The sequence below is a fragment of the Garra rufa genome, chromosome 1 (assembly GCF_049309525.1).
Source record: "Garra rufa chromosome 1, GarRuf1.0, whole genome shotgun sequence".
NCBI classification, from domain to species: Eukaryota; Metazoa; Chordata; class Actinopteri; order Cypriniformes; family Cyprinidae; genus Garra; species Garra rufa.
The window spans coordinates 2709207-2731064 of NC_133361.1; the positions used below are offsets into that span (position 1 = coordinate 2709207).

The 21858-nt window shown below is 41.3% G+C and overlaps 1 protein-coding gene across 1 annotated transcript in view; it reads left to right on the forward strand.

The window, feature by feature from the left end:
• Positions 1-21858, forward strand: part of LOC141343073 (uncharacterized) — a 509078-nt gene that overhangs the window by 350911 nt on the left and 136309 nt on the right. The gene's annotated exons all lie outside the window — the stretch shown is intronic.

Genomic DNA, 21858 nt, shown 5'->3' on the forward strand with positions numbered 1-21858 from the left:
GCACTGTAAACATGCAGCGTGCTATGCCCAGGTTCTCGACCCCTTGATCGCCTCTTACTCTGCATTTAGAGACAAAGAAAACTGTTTGCCTTTTGAATTAAATAATAGGAGTCTGCTGCCGTGTTGATTCAAGAAAAATGTCTATAGGGATACCACCCAGGTGAAAAAGTACACTTTTACATTTCAAAAATACAATATTTCAAAAATATGTAGTAAACTTGTATCTTTATACAAATATTTTTTTTATATTTTTGGCACATTTTAGTTCATATTCATGGTGTCTCAAAACAGCACAGACAAGTACACTTAGATGTTCTTAAAGGGATAGTTCACACAAAAATTAAATTCTGTCATCATTTATTCACTCTCATGTTGTTACAAATCTGTATAAATTTCTTTGTTCTGGTGAACATGAAGAAAGATATTTTGAGGAATGTTTGTAACCAAACCATTCGTGAGCCTCATTCACTTCCATAGTATTCTTTTTTCCTACTATGGAAGTCAATGGGGCTCATGGTCGCTTTGGTTACAAACATTCCTCAAAATATCTTTCTTCGTGTTCACCAGAACAAAGAAATTTATACAGATTTGTAACAACATGAGACTGAGTAAATTACAGAATTTTTGTTTTTGGGTGAACTATCCCTTTAAAATTCTTAATATACTAAAAATTCTTCTTTAGTACTTTATTTTCACACACTAATTTTGTACTTAAAGCATTATGGAAATGTACTTTATTTTCACCTGGGCAGCCTTGGAAGAGTAAAGCAGCATACCTTGACGGCCAACCAAACCGCTGCACAGATTCCAGGAAAAAAGCAAGAGCAGTGCTTGACTTGTTATTATTTGCAGCATTCAGGTACAGGACCTAACAATAACAAAATAATGTTATCCTGTCTGAGAGCCTATCAGGAACACACAAGCTGACTGACCAATGCACACATCATATTTACCTTTCTTGAGTAGCCATCCACATTGCCAAATATCACAATGTTGTACCTTACACAAGTAAAAAACACACTGTTAAACAATTTTAAAATTAAGTCATATGAAATTTGAAGATATTATTTTAACCATCCTAACCCACAGGAATATAAAATCATGCATTTAAAAAAAAAAATTATATAACATTTTATGTTAATCATTGGCTTTAAAGGGAAGAAGGCACTTTCAATACAAACCAATATGAGCACATAACTAACTACTGGTACTACTAGTGCCATATCATGCAAACCACTGGCTCCGTGGAACTCCTCCCTCCCTCCGACACAGCCTCAGTCCTCTATCGCTCCGGCTCCGCAACGGACCTCCGGATCTCCGCCTCCGCCTTGGTTGCCAGAGCCTTGGGCTCCGCTTTGGCCCTCCAGATCCTCTGTGTCACCCAGGAACATCATGGTTTCCGTGGCATCATGGGGTTCCATCATGGCTGCGGTCTGGGTCTCACCTGGCTCCTCCTGCTCCAACCCCCTCCTGTCACCTCCTTGGCTCCTTCCTCCATCATCTCCGCCTTGGAGTGTTTCGTCACCTCCCTGGATTCCATATATTGCCCTCCTCCCGGGAGTCCGTTCTCCACCGAAACCTAAGACTTTGGACAGTTTTTCCTGTTTGTCGTCGCAAGAACACAACTACCGGGAGGGGGAGGTAATGTCACACCCCTGGACTATTTAATTGGTTTCTCCCATCATCTCCTGCTTCCACTGTTCCGTGTTTTGGTTCCTTCCTCATTCCCTACACCTATGTGGTTTAATCAATGTGTCTTCATAAATTGGTGTCTTTGCTTAGTTCTTGTCGGAGGTTGTTGTTGCTACACTGTGTTTCTGCATCAGATCCTTTGTATTATTAAAGACTTTTTTTGTTTGTGTTTTAGGTTGTTGTTCATCCATTCCTCGTCTTATATATATACATACACATACACATGGAAAATATACTGAAAAATAGTCACTTATTATATATATATTTAATAATAATATTTAATAGGCTAAGCAGTATTTACAACAACTTAAACATACCTGACCTAAAATACCTTGGACAACCCATGCAACAAATTCAATCAAGTCAAGATTACTTATACAGTGTTTTTTACAACACAAGTTGTGTCAAAGCAACCTTACAATATTAAAATAAGACAATAGAATGTCAACAATGCAAAAGCAACATGTTGCATCAAAGTTAAAGGAGAACTCCGGTGTGATTTTGACCTAAAGTGTATTGAATCATGATACCGAGTGTGAACGTACATTGCATATCTCATCATGTCTTGTCCACTGCTGTCCGAAATCTGGGGTCATTTAGCCGATGCTCACAACAGGTTGTCAATGAGAGTCAATAGGGCATCGAAGTAGCCATGTAAATAAATCACTGTTTTACGCCATTTACGAAGCACAAAGTAGATCCACACTTCGTTGGTAGACTTCCAAGGGCCCTGACATTTAAAACAAGACATTGAGAACTCAGAAAAAGCCCCGGTAGTTTATTTAACAGTAGATTTATACAGACAGTACCTGGAAGACAAATTCCGATCGCCGCCATCTTGAATGTAGTCACGATAAGTCGAGTGTTGAGCTGGAAGGAAACTACAACCTGATAAGTTGATAACCTGATAAGTTCCTTCCTGCTCATTACTCGACTTATCGTGACTAAATTCAAGATGGCGGCGACTGGAGATTTTGCTAAAGGGGAATGCCTATATAAATCTTCTTGTAAATAAACTACCGGTGCTTTTTCTGAGTTCTCAATGTCTCGTTTTAAATGTCAGGGCCCTTGGAAGTCTACCAATGAAGTTTGGAGCTACTTTGTGCCTCGTAAATGGCGTAAAACAGTGATTTATTTACAGGGCTACTTCGATGCCCTATTGACTCTCATTGACTCTCATTGACTCGGTATCATGATTCAATACACTTTAGGTCAAAATCACACCAGAGTTCTCCTTTAAATTGGAGAGGACTCATCTGGTTCCCATGGCCTTGCGCCAGCTGCTGTTTAGGGTAGGAGTTCTTTTCTGATGATCTGTCTCTGGGGCTCATCTAGTTGGCATGGTACGCTGACGTTCGGCTGTGTTAATCCACCATCTGCTCTTGGTATAGACTGGATCCGGGGGACTGCAGTGACTGTCTGAACTGGATACAGACTGGATCTGGTGGCTATGGTGACCTTGGAATAAGAAACAAAAAGACTAATATTATTAAGAATTATTTTTATTATTATTAAGGGTTTTAGGTTATTACATGCAAACGTTTTAGGTCCAGTACTTAACACCTCTGTTTTTTCAGAATTTAGCGGTGAGAAATCACTCACCATCAAATTTTTTATATTAACTATGCATTCTGTTATTTTTTCCAATTGGTATGTTTCGCCAGGCCGTGAAAAAATATAGAGCTGTGTATCACCAGCATAACAGTGAAAGCTAACACCATGTTTCCTGAGATATCTCCCAAGGGTAGCATATACAGGTCCTTCTAAAAAAATTGCATATTGTAATAAAGTTCATTATTTTCTGTAATGTACTGATAAACATGTTGTGAATGTTGTGGTCAATAGTATCAAATGCAGCACTAAGATCCAGTAGCACTAATAGAGAGATGCAACCACGATAGGATGACATGAGCAGGTCATTTGTAACTCTAATAAGAGCAGTCTCAGTGCTATGATACGGTCTAAAACCTGACTGGAAATCCTCACAGATACCATTATTCTCTATGAAGGAACACAATTGTGAGGATACTACCTTTTCTAGTATCTTTGACAGAAAAGGGAGATTCAGTATTGTCTGTAATTGTTTAATTTGTTGGGATCAAGTTGTGTTTTTTTTTTTTAATGAGAGGCTTAAAAACAGCCAGTTTGAAGGTTTTGGATACATATCCTAATGATAGTGACAAATTAGTAATATTAAGAAGAGGATCTATGACTTCTGGAAGCATCACTTTTAATAGCCTAGATGGAATCAGGTTTAACATACATGGTGTTGGTTTAGATGATTTAACAGATTATTTTCTTCTATAGTAAATATAAAGAATACGCATGGAATTAATCCTCAGGAGGTCTGTTGTGATACTGTAGCGGATGGTTGCATAGTTACAATTTTGTCTCTAATAGTGTCTATCTTGGTAGTAAAGTAGTTCATAAAGTCATTACTGCTGTGCTGCTGGGAAAGTTGATTTCTGCATTCAATTTTTCATCGTGCTCTCTTTAGTGTGCGAGTGTGCTCAGTATACCATGGCGTTGGACTGTTTTCCTTAATCTTCCTTAAACACAAAGGAGCAACTGTATCTAAAGTGCTAGAAAAAAAAGAGAGTCTTTATGTTACATCATCAAGTTTTCTGAGCTATTGGATATGCTGAGTAATTCAGATAAATCAGGAAGATTACTTCCAAAGCAGTCTTTTGTGGTAGAGGCGATGGTTCTACAAATTTCAACAATGAGTAGGTTCTGACACATGTTGTTTAACCCCAGTAGAGTTCAGAGTGTCTATAAATGCAGATCTCAATGCATATTTTTCATTATCAACATGGATGTTAAAATCATGCATCCAATCATCGCCTACATACGCCAGAGATCGTTCACATGTGACGTGACTGATGCTAATCTCGTGCTCATGACAGATGGACGTGGCTGTGTATCAAAGGTAAAAAAATTATATAAATACTGTTCAGTTTCTCACAAAAAACGATCGTTTCGTGTCTTAGGACATCAATGTATCGTCACAAGCCGCGGGGTGTAATTTGGATTTGTCTGTGTATGTTTTTGTTTACTTTTAAAGGTTTGGTGCCCATCCACGTCCATGATAAGGCTGGCAGACTGCACCGGTTTTCATTAAAAATCTTTGTTTGTGTTTTTCTGAGGAAACAAAGTCACCTACATCTTGGATGCCCTGTGGGTAAGCAGATAAACATCAAATTTTCATTTTTGGGTGAACTATCCCTTTAAGACTGTATCTGCGGCCAACACTAACTCAGTAACTGATAGAAAATCAGCAAATTATTTAATAAAGTCTGTATGGTGCCCTGGTGGCCTGTATACAGTAGCCAGTACTAACATCACAGGGGAATTATCATTAATACTTGTTTCTCTGTCGTCTGGATAATGTTTTATGAAGCACCATTGCTTCAAACGAGTTATACTTAAAGCCAGTTCTCTGAGAAACACTGAAAACCTTGCTATAAATAGTAGAACACCTCCCCCTTTACCTTTTACACGCGGCTCATGTTTGTAACAGTAACCTTGGGGGTTAGCCTCATTTAAAATAATGTAATCATCACCAGGTTTCTGTCAAAGCGAGCACATCTAGGATATTAACAGTAATCATATCATTTACAAAAAGTGCTTTCGTAGAAAGTGACCTGATATTTAATAAGCCAAGCTTTATCACTTGTTTCTCTGTATTATAATTTTTTTTTTATTTATGTATTAAACATCAATTAAAATAAAAAAAAAACATCAGTTAAACAGTCTCTATGGTGTGATATCTAGGTGAAAGGGTCTCTATGTGCTGAGAATGAACTGATTTCTGTGACGCTCCACATCCGGAGGGATGAAGACCATCTCTTTTCAACAAGCGGATGGCCTCCTTGCCAGAGTATTGAAATCAAGGCATATTGAATGTTAAAATGCTTTTTAAATTTAAAGTTAAGTGGGTAGCATTAGCCATTTTACATTTAGTAGTTTAATAATTTAAAGGGGTCATATGATGTTGCTAAAACAAGCATTATTTGTTTTTTTGTGTATTTGTTGTAATGCAATGTGTTTAGGCAGTTTGAGTTCAAAAAATCATAAGACCCCTTTAATATATTTCATAGTTTATACGTGTAAAACCAAGCAAATCATTAGAATCTTGATCTTAGCTTGAATATTAAACTGGCAATCTAGCTAGTTTGATCCAAAATGCCAGCTATGGGGCAAAATTGAGCCAGCATTTCAGCAAACCCTGCCATAAAGCACTGCCGTATAAACTGGTATTTTAATGTAATATAACTGGTTTAGTTTATCAGACACATATTATATGTAGTTTAGGAACAGTGATAGGGACAGTGTAGTTTTCTGATAAGAGCTAGAAGATGTTTTTCAGCACTTTATAATCAAATATATATCTTTCCAGCTGTAGTCGCCAATGGTCAGTTCGACATTACAGAAAAGCTACCATGCTATGAATCTTTGGACTAAAATGTTTACTAGTTTCAGTCAGATTTATTCCTTCATTCAACTTTTTGTATTTAATTTTACTCAACACACTCTCCGTCTAGTCTGTTTTTGAGGAGGTTAAATCTTTGGTGTTCAACGACATATTGTTTCAGAAATGCAAACAATTCAAAATGGAAATTTAAACTTCATTTGATTGGTTTTATGTTGTTTAAGAAAAAAAAAACATTTGAAAAGGAAATATTATTAAATTAGCGTTTAAATGATCTTGCATCAGATTCAGTCAGATCATTTAAAATGATAGAAAACATCCTAAAGCTACTTTCACTGAGCTTCTACCTAATTACCTTTATTTTAAGGACCAACAATTTGCATGGCTCCTCAGGCTAGTCACATCCAAAACCGTATCTAAGTCCCTCACATTCTTACTGTCCTCTATTAAAGTTTGGATACGTGACTCTAGTTCTGAAATCTTCTCTGTCAGCCTGACTATATTCCTGCATTTGTCACATGTATAAGGCTCACTGCTGACAGAGATAGATAAGCTATGCATGTGGCAAGCAGTGCAGACAACAATAACAGGAGAAGAAGCCATTACTCACCGTTATTGTAGAATGATTCTACCTTACAACTGTTGTTTTGATGAACTCATTAACATGCTGTAAATCGTGGTCAGCGAGAGAAAAAAGAAAACAGTAATGAATTAAGTAAGCGAGAACAGAGCAGTCAGGATAGTGCAATGGATGATATCAAAATGTTTTGGCCTAGATAGAGATTTCTACAAAAAAAACAAGCGCAAACCACTCGGCAGCTCGGCAAACAGGAAGTGGGCCAAGCCACAGTGACTAAACTGATGCTTGACCACAAGGACTGGGTGAAGGTCCTAAAATTCTAAAATTGTTGTCCCTGAAAGCCTCGGAATTTAGTTTCAAAGTCTGCTTCCGGGTCATGATCTACTCGGCCGGACTTGGCTGGGAGTCGTATGTCTTCGGGACCCACGTGACCATGCCTCCATTTTCAGTTTGTGTCTTAAAGACTGTGTGAGGACGACCAAGCTTCTTTCTACAGGTACGATACATACGATATGTTACTCTTAAATATGTAGCTATGTCTGATGTTTCTTCTCAACGTGAAGGAGTTCATAATTAAAAGACTGATTAAAAGTGTATTAATGTTTTGTGTTTTGTGCTTTGTCCTTTATCTTGAACTTGCGGTGTAAAGATGCCGGAAGGACAAGTCTTGACTCATTGACTTTATCTTTCTGCTGGACACGTGTAACTTTCTAAGAACTGTTTTCTCATTTTTACAGTCCGAAAAGATACAGATCGCTCATTATCAGAAGATAACAGCTTGGGCACAGTTTGAGTGCCCTATTAACTAACCACATGTTCGTATCGGTGTGCTTCAGCTTCTAAATAGGGAAATTATGGTTAAAAATGAAACATGACACGCAAAAGTTTGCATGAGGTTATTTTTGCCTTTGCATGATCATAATTTTTTTTTACCATCTTCTCATCCTCATCACCCACTTCTCCGGAACACAAAAGCAGCCATCTTTGAATTTATTTGCTGGTCTTTTGAATCGGTGGATGGTGCAGATTGTAAAAACCCCAAGTGCCGAATGCATTGCAATAACCATGTTTTCTTGGAGATTTTTGCATTATGCATCAATATGCTTATTTGACACAGACATCGCTCTGTTTGTCTGTCAGTGCTGTATGATGGAGAGCAGTGTGAATGTGACGTGTGCAGAGATTCAGATCACAGACGGGTTTGAGTTCAGAGTTCCTGCTGATAGATTCACTCTCCTCCATCAGTCTGACTGCGAACAGCTCTGGTTCTCACAGGTGAGAGTGTTTCTGTCCTCTCAAACTATACCATTATTCACAATTAAACTCCTAAATATGCTTTATTTGATCAGGATGATCATCTGATAGCACTTCCATCAGCTCCAGACAAACTGATGGTTCCTGCTATTTCTGTCTCATCTGATCGTCTGGTTACTTCTCACTGTGTGGATCAACTTCGTCATGAGATTTACTGCAGTACTTCACGAGTAAATGATTTCTCTATCAGCATCAGATTAATCTCTTTTCATATTTAATCCATTAAAACTATTAATGCTGCTCTAATGTTTTTTTGGTCATCACAGTTCAGTCTGAGCACCATCTTCAGAGGTGAGAGAATCACTTTAGTAAACTCAGTGTTGAACTGAATCTTCAAGGTAATGATGATGATTGTGAATGTGTTTTTCAGCGAGGAATCAAACTGCAGTGACTCCAAACTCAGGTGAGTTTCAGCTGATTATTCACTAATAAAACACTAAACATCTCATTCACACTCAATACACCTTCAATCTTTCTCTCATATTGACTCATATTTGTGATCATTGTGTTTGTAAAGATGATCTAAATGTAGTGACTCCAGATCTCCAGCACTCAGGTAAACCTCTATGCTTCTGCTTTCTAATATTTCTCATTTTTATTGATCCGCTGTTTTCATCGGTTTATGTATTCAGTCATTCAGTTGAGTGTATTGTCTCTCACATCTACAGATCAGCTGTGGTGGATTTCTGTCCTGATCTTCATTGTTCTTCTAGTCTTGATCTGTTTCTTGCTGCGGAAAAGGATCTTCAGGTGGGTCGAGACTGATCTCTCTAACACGATTCTTCAGTCATTACACCTTACTGTTCACTAGAGCTCATGTCATCAATCATTTTTAATCGTTTTATCATCTTTAACCGATTGTTTTATTAATTTGATCTCAACTTTAAAATCTCTTTTAATAAACAGGCAATATGCAATAACAAGTGTCTGTTTTCAGGTGTTTTCGGAGGAAAGCACAGTTCATCTGTAAGCAGGAGGATGATCTAGAAAACAGGTGAGTGAATACCATTTTTTCCCTCCCGATACCGATTCTCGTGCTAAGGGTATCGGCCGATACCGAGTACCGATACCAGTGTGTTAAAAAAAAAGAGAAAGATCATACTACCTGCATGACTTTGATATGATTATCATTCTGGTAAGGCCTGGCTCAGGTTAAACCCTTTGTAAAACATGAATGAATGAATACTGCAAATGGAAGCCATTTATTTTTAAATTTATTTTTAAATAGAACAGTATAAAACAGTAGTGCAACAGCAACTTAAATAAATATAGGAATAATTATAAAAAAAAAATTAAAGTGCAGCCACAATATTTTAAAATAAAAGGCATTTAAATTTTTAAATAGAACAGTATAAAACAGTAGTGCAACAGTAACTTTAAAGATTCCTTTAAAAAAAAAAACTTAAAGTGCAGCCATTATGCACTAAAATAAAAAGGCATTTAAATCTTTAAATAGTGCAGTATTTAACAATAGTGCAACACCAACCTATAAAGTAAACATAAAAAAAATACAAATCAAAAGAGCAGCAGCTGCACAGTAAACAAAAAAATACTTTAAAACAAGTAGGCTACACATTGCAGTATCATTTTAGCAATTTAGTATTGCTCATAATTTCAAGAGCAAAGGCAGATTCTTCTTCAAGAAGATGAGCATTTCTGCCCTCTCTCCTCCTAGCCTGTTCCTTCTTGCATCAAGAATGTTGGACGCTGCACTGAACAGTCTCTCACTGTCAACACTGGTACAAGGAGCACAGAGAAACTTTGCAGCAGTGGCAGCCAGGGTGGGAAACCGAATTTGGTTGACTCCCCAGTACTGGAATGGGCTGTCTGAGCGTGGGACTGTTTGCTCTGTCAAATATGTCTGTATTTGATTTTAAACTTGTGTGCTTGTGCTACTTGCCCCACGTTCCTCATCATGCTCCTGCAGGATTTCCTCAAACAGGCCTTTCAAGCTGCTCTTTCTGCTGCTGCTGCTGTCTGGCTGTGCTTCCATACGTGGGGCTTTATGGGGGTTTTCTGGCACCGTCTCTGCTCCCTCAGGTGTGGTCCTGCTCAGTAACGCCTTCATCTTCTCCACCTCTTGGGTTAGAGCATGCTTGGCCTGCTTGATGCTGTCTGCTTCTGTGAAGTATCTAAAAAAAAAGAAAAATAATAAATAAATGTCTTTATGTGTAAAATAAACAAATAAACAACCTCCTCCATAGTAACTTTTAGTGGTAACATTATTAATGCAATAGTAATCAATAATAATGCAATATCTAGTTATCCAAAACACAATTTCAAAATTTTGTTTATAATATAGATACTTAATAAAAATATTAGACAAACCTGTCTTTGAATCGTGGGTCTAAAAGAGTGGCAACTGCATACAAGGGCTCATTCTCGATGGTCTTGAATCTTTTCTGGACAGCCTCAAGAAGGGTTGTTTTCATGGTTTTTATACCCGTGTCCCCCTCGTTCTCCCGAGCAAGCAGGCGTTTCAGCACTGTGACTGAGGGGATGACTTCAGCTGCAGAAGAGGTGGAGGAGCTAATCTGTCTGGTCAGTTCTTCAAATGGTGCCAGAACAATTATTATTTTCTCCAGTAAAGCCCACTGGTTAGCCGTAAGGGTCACTGGCAGGTCGTGGTCAGCTCCATATGCTGAAATTGACCGCTTCTGCTCCAGTAAACTCTCAACCATATAGTAGGTACTGTTCCACCTCGTTGCTATGTCTTGGTGCAGACGTTTGGTGGGCATTTGGAGATCTTTTTGAATATCTTCCAGGCGTGCAGTAGCCAGTGGCGAGTGTTTGAAATGCCCTACTAACTTCCTACCATTCGCCAGTGCATCACTCACACTTCTCTGTGACAGTAGCCCTTCATGCACCACTAGCTGGAGAGTGTGGGCGAAGCATCCCAAACTCGGTACATCCATCTCGTCCATGGCTTTCTTCATGTTGCTAGCGTTGTCGCGCAAAACAACATGAACGTTGGACTTGGGGATTTTCCACTTTACCAGCATCCCCTCAATTGCTTCGGCAATTAATGTGCCAGTGTGTGACCCTCGGAACTCGTTGGCGTGCAGCACCGCACTTCGAGGGGTAAATGTTGACTCTCTGTCCACCCAGTGTGATGTTAAACTTAGCAAAGACATGGAGCACACGTCGGAGCTCCAAATGTCCGTGGTAAAGCTGATTGCATGCACGTCTTTCAGCATACACGAAATGTGTTCCCTAACTGTCTCGTATAATTTGGGTAGCGCAGTTTCTGAGATATATTTACGACCTGGCAAACAGTACCTTGGCTCCAAATGCTCCATTAAGCGGCGAAATCCCACATTTTCGACGACAGACAGGGGTTGGTCATCCAGGACAATAAACTCCAAAATTTTGTCTGTTATCTTTGTTGCTTTTTGGCTGTCTTTGGGGAATTTATCTCGTCGCTGGAAGGCAGCTTCCAGAGTTTGCTGCTGCAGTTCGTCCTTCTTTTTCCCCTTAGCTTTAAATTCGTCGTACTTTTTAATCGTGACGCGTCTTCAAATGTTTAATTAAGTTGCTGGTGTTGAAATTTGCAACATTTGTGCCACCCCTCGAAATTGATTCCTTGCATATGTTGGATGTCGCCGTCTTACTGTTGGGAACATCCACTGTAAAATACTGCCAAACCGCCGACATGATGTGCTAACGCTAACATTAGTTCCTTTTAAGGAGGCGTCACGTGATCAATTCTTCTTCGCCCCTCTAACACAGCAGCTGCCGATGGCAGCACAGCGCAACTGTTTTAAGAGCGCTGAAGAAGAACCGTGTTAGAGCTAACAGAGCTAACCAGTAAATAGATTCCTATTTCTAATAAATTGCGTGGTATCGGATCGGTGCCTGGACTCCAGTACTCGCCGATACCGATGCCAGCATTTTTGGCAGTATCGGACGCATTTCCGATACTGGTATCGGAATCGGAACAACTCTACTATTTAGTAGGCAAAAAGCAGTAGGTGAAGAAAAAGTATGCATGAGATCTCAAAATCCACAAAAGAGTAGGCAAGATTTACCTGGATGAAGCAATATTTCTCACGAGATTCAGGTGTACGTATACCTAAGGATCGTTCGAATATGCCTACTAGGCGAAATGGGTACATAAGAAGAGTAACAACAAAAGAGTAAGAGTAAATATCTCCAGATGCCTACTGCGTCCCACCCAGATTTCGAAGTACCGATCGAGGGATACTTTTATATCCCAGAATCCCCTCGGAGATCAATGCGTCCTCATCGAATGTGATGGAGAACAGCAACACCGCAAAAAAATCCAGTGTGAAATGAACTCTCCTAGGAGTACATGTGAAACCACACTCAAGAGTGTGAAAGTGTTAAAATCATGAGTGTTAAATCAACACTGAAGCAGAGTTAAAGTTATTGAGGTAATTACGTAATTAATTGAGTGATGATTGATCATTATTGGAGACACCTGATGTTAATAAGCAGAATCACCAAAGACGAAAATCACAATTTTTATGTCACCATTACAGTGGTCAGCATTTGCTTTAGTTTGGCTCTTGATCCATACATTTATAAAGTTAGATTTTGTTTGGCTGTTATAACTACACTGTAAAAAGTTTTCACCAGATTCAACTTAAAAACTTAAGTTTAGCAGCTGCCTTAAGATTTTAAGTTAAATCAACTTAAGCCATTTACACTTACAAGTTATATCAACTCATTTTTATTGTAATAAGTTAAAATGACTTGTAGTTTTAAGCTGATTTAACTTAAAAACTTAAGGCAGCTGCTAAACTTAAGTTTTTAAGTTGAATCAGGTGAAAACTTTTTACAGTGTAAGCTACAACAGACAGACGTGCAAAATGATCATGTGCTATGGGTTATATTTTTACAAGATGATCATTTGACCTGAAGCACTGAGCTCATTTAGAGCATACACACAAAGAAAATCTATCTCTTTTAGGTGTGTGTTGGTTATAACAGCCCTGTGATTCTGAAGTAATTACTAACTGAAAGGATTTCTTAAAAGTTGTTTGGATAATTAAAAAAAAAAAAAAGCTAGTTCTTTTGCTTTTTTGATCGTCACCGTTGTTGAGATTTACAGCTTGATTCTTGATGTTTGTGTCTAAATGAAAAAAACAACCAATATTTTAGCTTTTTTTTTATCAAACAACTTTTAATAAATATCTTTGATTGTATTGAAAATGTTATGCATAAGAATCACAGGGCTGCTATGATCAACAATAAAGATCCAACTCAAGAAACCAGTCTTTAAATGAGTTTCAGACAGAGATCCTCCTCTTTGCTTGTCTGTTTGTTATATTAGCCAAGCAAAATATTTAAAAAGGTAAGGGTTAAGAGTCGAACTAAAGCAAACGGTGAAATAAAAATTGTGATTTTCGTCTTTGGTTATTCTGCTCATTTACATCAGGTGTCTTCAATAATGATCAATCATCACTCAATTAATTACTTAATTACCTCAATAACTTTAACTCTGGTTCAGTGTTGATTTAACACTCAGATTTTAACACTTTCACACTCTTGAGTGTGGTCTCACATGTACTCCCAGGAGAGTTCATTTCACACTGGATTTTTTGCTGTGAAGGAGGGGGTTTTCAAATGTGAGTAACGTTACACTGTTCCTCGTGTTAAAATCATGTAGAGCAAACTGTTAAATCATATTTGTGTTTGTTCTGTAAAAACATGTTTTATTATGTATAGCAAACAGGGGAGATCCAGTAAACACACATATATCTCCAAAGTGAATGTACATAAACCACATACATCTTAAAGACGATAATGTCTATTTAATATGTGACAGGAAAAAATCGAAAAGAACTGCAGTGAGCCCATAATAGACATCTGGAACATCTGAGTGAGCGATGTGTGCTGTTACAGTAGAACTCACTGTTGTCCACACTGTTTACCTTAGATGAATGGGATTTAAATAAACGCATGCACATAAAGTTACTAATCGTAAGTTTTTTTATTTGTCCATTCGTATTGTTGAAAAATTAGGAGATTTTTTGTTGGATAAAATGCATCATCCTGTAAATGCAGTATTGAGCACATGGATCACAGAGGTGACTTGAAACTTTCCTTAATGTTACAGGGACATGGACGTGATGGACGGCAGAGACGCAGAGACAGGTGAAGGTGGACACAGTGATCAGCTGCTTCATCAGAATAAAGCTGCAGAAATGGCACAGCTGTGTTGAGATGGCAGTAGTTATTTACAGGCTGTGAACACACAATTGTCAGAACAATGACTTTGAATAAAGCTTTGTTTTATGTGTCTTTGACTTGCATTTATTTAATTTCAAGGTTAATTTTATTTATTCTTTTACTCATTCATGTTTCCTGTCGTTGTCAGTTAATAAAATATAGCACTAATTCATTACTTAACTGAGAATTGAGATGCATTCACATTGACTGCACAGTCATATGGCGTATTAAAAAATACATGTAGCTCGTTTTACTAAAAATATAATTAATTAGTGGTTAGCATTTATCAGTACTATTGTTCACAAGCGTTTGTGTTGTCTAGCAATGCATTCTGAGGTAATCTTAATTTCTAAGTAATACTTGAATTTTTCGAGTGAAAAATCAACAGTCTTCTCCAAAGACCAGATCTTCCAGCAGCTGATTGTCGTCTCCTTTGTGCAAACATTGCAAACAAGGAGGGAAACGTATAGGTAGTGTTGTCACGATGCCGTTATGTGTTCTGTGCACCTGTCGCCTTTATTTTATTTTTATTATTACTGTAGTACATACAACCGCAGGAAAATGTAGTAGGCTATTTTATCAGTGAACAATCATAATGACAGAAAAACTATAGGTTTGCGTACATGAAATTATCTACACATGAAAAAAAAGATTAAATATCTTTAAATTACCATAATATTCATATAATCATAACGCATCAAAATTGCATGTGTTGTTTTTTGTTATTTATAAGCCTCTGGGATGAAACGAGAGAAATCCAACAAGAAAAAGAGTAAAACAAAGGAGATTTACGTTTTGCATTTGAATAAACAATTTTGCACATAAAATAAATAAATTAAAAACATACGATTTTAGGTTTTCGTAATAAAAAAATAACATCTTTAAGGATTAAACTGTGGGTTATAGCCTAAACACCTAAAACAATCATAAAGGCATCTGTTTCTTCTAGTTCTTTTTATCAACATCAAAATATACACAGATAAATTAATTAAACCTGTCGCTCATATCTTTTAAATTGTTGTTTTTGTTTTAACGTCGTAGATCGCATGATCATGTCATCATGACGGATGAAGTCCGGATCGCGTTCATACTCAACAAGATTTAGCTGTAGAGTAGGTACTCTTTTAAAGGTGTACAATTAACTGTAAAAGGAGAAAAATAACTTGCATACAACATTTTCAGTCTTTCAAACAAGCATTTATTTATTTAAATTAAACCTAAATGAATTTGTATTAATAGTTGACATTTATTAACCAATCCTTAAACCATTGAGTTTCTTAAATGATCCTTGAGCTACTAAAAAGGCTCTGTCAAGAGGCAGTGCGTGATTTTCTCTTTCTTTACTTGTTCGATGAGCATTAAGGTTACAGAGATTTATCAGGCTGCTGTCACTTTAAGAGCGACTGCACAGATCCAGTATATTGACACTGAATATTCACCTTTACTTAAACATGGCCGTTCCCCTTCAGGAACGTCGAGCTGCGTCACTACGCTTTGGGAATGCCTAAAGCGTCCACACACTCTGAATCACGTGTGTAATCAGTCCAATAGAGAATCGCGTGTGACGTCACGGACGGGGTGACGTCAGGAACCAGGAAGCTATAAAGCACATGCGGTGAGTGCAGCCGGCAGCTTCTGTCTTTCAGTCGCGCTCTGTGTGTGAATTGTTTGTCCGTCAGCACTGTTTTTCGAGGCCAGTTTGCTTCACTTTTATTTGAGTTTATCAGGTCCCGCTTCGGTTGAGGCCGAGCGGCGCTTGCATTCGTGGGGATCGCAATTGGATTTGGTATCGAGTTTGGAGACGGGCGAGCCCCTTTCTTCATCCTCCTCTGCCAGATCCATGCCCCTCTCTGGCGTAGAAGCCTGTACGTTGGTTTCTTCTCGCCAGGAGGAGCACTCGCCGCTACGTCTATCTTCCTCTGAGGAGGGAGATATGGATGTAGGCGAGCAGGCTGGGTCCACGCCCGCCCAGCCAGTCGAGTACGAGGAGCTAATGGAGGTGGTCACCCGCGCTGTTGCCAAACTCAACATCAGTTGGCCAGACGTGGTGACCGGGGAGCAGAAACAGACAAAATTAAGTGAGCGGTTTCTGCGCCCAAAAGCCCCACCTCCACGCCGAGGTCTGCCATTTTTCCCCGACCTCCACTCTGAGGTGTCGAAGTCGTGGGGAAAACCATTCTCGGCCCGTGTACACACCCCATCCGCCTTCACATATTCCAGTGTGGTTGGGGCTCGTGAGCACGGTTATGGGACGATCCCTAAAGACCTCGGCACTCCCCAGCAAGCCCCTAAGAACAACATCTGCTATGCTGGGGAAGGGCTACTCGGCAGCAGGTCAGGCCGCAGCCTGCCTTCACACCATGGCAGTGCTGCAAGCATATCAGGCCGACTTGCTGAAAGAGTTCGATGAGGGCGAGGACGGGGCGGCGGTCGATGTCAGCGAGCTGTGTCGTACTGCCGACCTTGCTCTGCGAGCCACCAAAGAGACCGCCCGTGCCATTGGGCGGTCTATGGCAGCCATGGTGGTCGCAGAGAGACACCTCTGGTTGACCCTGTCGGAAATGAAAGACCACGACAGGGCCTTCATACTAGATGCCCCGCGGTCCCCTCCGTCGTCAACAGGTTTCAGCAGGCTCGCTAACAAGCGGCGGCATTCCAGAGGTTTCTTCCTCGCCGCTCGAGCTTTGGGGCTGCTGGACGGGAGCAGCACCGCCCGAGTGCCCGCTCCTCGTACCGCAACGAGCAAAAGCGGAGCGTCGCTACGCGGACTCCTCCTCAAAGACAACATCAGGGGTCCCGTAGGCACTCCAAGTCGGGGGCTTCTAAGCCGAAAGGCAACCTGAGGGCCGTCCTTCAGGCGAAGAAGTCCTCGGCGAAGAAGCCCTTACGCCAGTGGCTCGGGGCTTCTGAGGGCAGACCCCCCTGGGCTAATAACATCTCCCCAGTGCCCTCTGGAGATCTGCTCGCTAACCCTGCCACTTCTGGTGCTTATGGGCGCAGTGGGCTCCCGCGGGATGACTCGCGAACTCTAACACCATCAGAGGTCAGCCTCGAGAGGCTGATTCCCTTAGTAGATCATTTGGCAGCGTGGCAACTTCTGCCAAACGTATCTCAGTGGGTCCTGCAAACAGTAAAAAGAGGTTACAAAATTCAGTTCGGCGCTCAGCCGCCGCCCTTTCAGGGGATCACCACTACTATCGTGGCCCCCTCAGCAGGGCTCTGGTCTTGGAACAGGAAGTAGAAACCCTTCTGAGGAAGGAGGCCATCGAGGTGGTCCCTCGTCCTCTCGCAGAGAGCGGGTTTTACAGCCGCTACTTCATAGTTCCAAAGAAGGATGGAGGTTTACGTCCTATTCTAGACCTCAGACTGCTCAATCGCGCAGTGCTGAAACTCAAATTCAAGATGCTTACTATAAAGCAGGTCGTGTCTCAAATCAGGTCCGAGGACTGGTTTGTCACAATAGATCTCAAGGACGCCTATTTTCATATCTCCATCCTTCCACAACACAGGAAGTTTCTCAGGTTCGCTTTTGGAGGCAAAGCTTACCAATACAGAGTTCTTCCTTTCAGTCTAGCACTCTCACCCCGGACTTTCACCAAGTGTGTAGATGCTGTGTTGGCTCCTCTGCGACTCCAGGGCATCCGCATATTAAACTACATAGACGACTGGCTCATACTAGCGAAGTCGAGAGAACTGGCGGTTCGACATCGAGATGTCGTTCTCGCCCATATGAAGTCTCTGGGGTTAAGACTGAACGCCAAGAAAAGTGTTCTTTCTCCAGTTCAGAGAACCACTTATCTCGGCGTAGTTTGGAATTCAACCACGATGCGGGCACAAATGTCTCCCACTCGGGTAAAATCAATCGTTCATGCAGGCAAGAGAGTCCGAAAGAAGGCCGATCACTCACTGTGAAGCAGTTTCAAGTACTGCTCGGTCTCATGGCAGCCGCGTCCAACGTGATCCCTTTTGGCCTGCTGCATATGAGACCTTTACAGTGGTGGCTCAGAACCAAAGGGTTTTCCCCGAGGGGCAACCCATTCCGCTTGATCAAGGTCACGCGGCGCTGCCATCGTGCCCTGAACATGTGGAAGAAAGCATGGTTTCTGTCCCAAGGCCCGGTACTGTGAGCTCGTTGTCGTTGTGTAACACTAACGACAGATGCTTCGCTCACCGGGTGGGGAGCGGTCATGAATGGCCACTCAGCCCAAGGTCTGTGGAGCGAGCACCATCTCAATTGGCACATCAATTGCCTGGAAATGCGTGCTGTGTTTTTAGCTCTAAAACACTTCCTACCAGACCTCAGAGGTCACCACGTGTTAGTTCGCACCGACAACACATCAGTGGCCGCCTACATCATTCATCAGGGAGGTCTGCTGGCGCACCAGACCCTCCTGTGATCCCAAGGGAAACTCCTCTCAATCAGAGCAGTTTACATCCCTGGACATCTCAATGTGGGAGCAGACGTCCTGTCGAGGCAGGGGCTGAGGCCCGGGGAATGGAGACTCCACCCAGATGTGGTGGAAGTCCTGTGGAAAAAGTTTGGGAAAGCCCAAGTAGATCTTTTTGCGAGCCAGGAGACAACACATTGTCCCCATTGCTCCCCTGGGACTGGATGCTATGGTACAGGCATGGCCGAGGCTTCGCCTGTACTCATTTCCCCCGATCGCTCTGCTCCCTGGAGTTCTGGAGAGAGTGCGCCAGGACGGGATTCGCCTCCTGCTGGTGGCCCCGTTCTGGCCGGGTCGAGTGTGGTTCTCAGACCTGACTTCTCTCCTAGACGGCCCGGCATGGGAAAATCCGATCAGGAGAGATCTCCTCTCACAGGCAGGAGGGGCAATCCTGCACCCCCACCCGGAGTTGTGGAAGCTGTGGGCGTGGCCCCTGAGGGGGCACGACTCCTAGATTCCGGTCTCTCAACCGAGGTTGTTGAGAATATTCTCCAATCCAGAGCTCCCTCTAGGAGAAAAACATACACCGGGAAGTGGAATATGTTTGTCGCATGGTGCAAGCAGCACCAAATTGAACCAGTTTACTGCCCGTTAGCTTCAGTACTGGACTTCTTGCAAGCCCACCTTACGGCCGGCAATGCTTACTCTACATTGAAGGGCTACGTGGCGGCCATAGATGCCTTCCACGCTCCCTTCGGTACTACTTCCCTTGGAAGACTTCCCCTGGTGTCATGATTTCTCCGCGGTGCAGTGAGGCTGAGGCCCCGGTTGCGCTCACGTGTCTCTACGTGGGACCTGGCCGTGGTACTTGAGGCTCTTTGCAACCCTCCGTTTGAGCCCATTGAAGGATTTTCGGACAGGCTGTTGTCCTTCGAGACTGCCCTCTTGCAGGCGATCTCCTCTCTAAAGAGAGTGGGTGATCTACAGGCCCTTTCAGTGGCCCCCTTGTTTATCAACTTTGCCCCTGGAATGGTCAAAGTGTTTCTGCACCCTAAACCGGGTTATGTACCCAAGGTGTCGTCAGCAGTGCCACGGCCCATAGTGCTCCAGGCCTTCTATCCTCCCCCATACACGGAACCGGAACAGCAGAAGCTTAACTGTATGTGTCCAGTGCGAGCACTGGACACATATGTCCACAGAGCTGCCCTGTGGAGGAAGACGGACCAGTTGTTTGTGTGTTTCGGTCCTCGCAATAGAGGTCTTCCAGCTTCTAAACTGACTCTAAGTCGGTGGATTACGGATGCCATTTCCATTGCTTACAAGTCCTCTGGTCTTCTCTCTCTGATGGAAGCCAAGGCACACTCGACCCGCAAAGTTGCGGCGTCGAAACCATTCATGTCAGGGGTTCCCCTGCAAGATATCTGTAACGCTGCGGGATGGTCCACGCCACTCACATTTGTTAAGTTCTATGAACTGGATCTCCCCAATACTCCGGGCTCTGTTGCCCTCCTCTCTGACGCTCCTTCTACTAGTAGAGCTGTCTAACGGTTTATTGCTCCAGCAGACTCCTTGAGACTATTTTCTCCTTGCAACTGATTCGGGCTACTTTCGCCCTCTCTCCAACGGCCGAGGCCGTTCCCTGCTCTGATAGCAGCTATAACCCCGGGCTACTTTCGCCCGTTGACGAATGAGGCTGAGGCCCTCGTTTCACTCGGGCTACTTTCGCCCCAATGCTAAGACGGTTAAGACCGCACTATCATTCAATTCAAGTTTTTAATTCAATTCAATTCAAGTTTATTTGTATAGCGCTTTTTACCATACAAATCGTTGCAGAGCAGCTGTACAAAAGTTTTAGGCTACTACAATATATTTAGTAGCTTATTAGTGGTGAATACTGTATGTTAAGTTGATGTACATATGATAGTAGCTGCTGTTCCAACTTCCGACCAAAAATGATGGTTTAGCCCAAGCTGAGGAATATTAATGTGCATCTGATCAGATGTAACTGTAGTACAACGTTATGAGATACATTATGTCAATGTTTGGCTAAAGAGATGAGTCTTTAATCTAGATTTAAACATAGAGAGTGTGTCTGAACCCCGAACGTTATCAGGAAGGCTATTCCAGAGTTTGGGAGCCAAATGAGAAAAGGCTCTCCCTCCTTTAGTGGACTTTGCTATCCTAGGTACTACCAAAAGTCCAGAGTTTTGCGACCTTAGGGAGCGTGAGGGATTGTAGCGTAGTAGGAGACTAGTTAGGTATGCAGGAGCTAAACCATTAAGGGCCTTATAGGTAAGAAGTAATATTTTGTAAGTGATACGGAACCTAATAGGTAGCCAGTGTAGAGACTGTAAAATTGGGGTAATATGATCATATTTTCTTGATCTGGTAAGGACTCTAGCAGCTGCATTTTGGACACCTGTAGCTTATTTATTGAAGAAGCAGGACAACCACCTAGTAGTGCATTACAATAGTCCAGTCTAGACGTCATGAATGCATGAACTAACTTTTCTGCATCAGAAACAGGAAACATGTTCCGTAGCTTAGCAATGTTTCTAAGATGGAAGAATGCTGTTTTTGTAACATGAGAAATATGATTTTCAAAAGACATAACACCCAGATTTTTGACTGTAGAGGAAATAACAGTACATCCGTCTAGTTGCAAATTGCAGTTTAAGAGATTCTGTGAACTGTTTTTTGGTCCAATAAGTAATATCTCAGTCTTATCTGAATTTAGCAGTAGAAAATTATTGGTCATCCAGTCTTTCACATTTTTAACAAACTCTGTTAACTTTGCTAAGCGCTGAATAGTTTTAGTCTGTTTCAGTAATAGTTTGTTGCAGTATGTTGACTTTGACTCAAGAGCTTGATTTGTGAACCAAGTTCATCTAAAACAGCTCCAGTCTGAGTCTGAAAGGCTTTCTCATAGAGCTGTGACACTTAAGCATGTTCTCTATATTAATATAAGGATTGATGATGGCCATTTATTTAGGTTTATGTAAATGTTTTCCAGCATCATCCACAAGGAGGCGCAGGAGTCTAATAAGAGCTTTCTCACAACTCCTCTCCTTTTTATTAAACTTCATAAATACTTTCAAAGTTCACTCGCTGCTGTGTAAGAACATGTTAATCTTCATTTATGAGTGTTGTTCATTAAATAGACCATGGTTTTATTATAGTAAAAGTGTAGTAACCCTGCCTTTTTGGGGTGTATTGATCAGGTTACCATTTGTATAACACAGTTTTACTGCAGATAC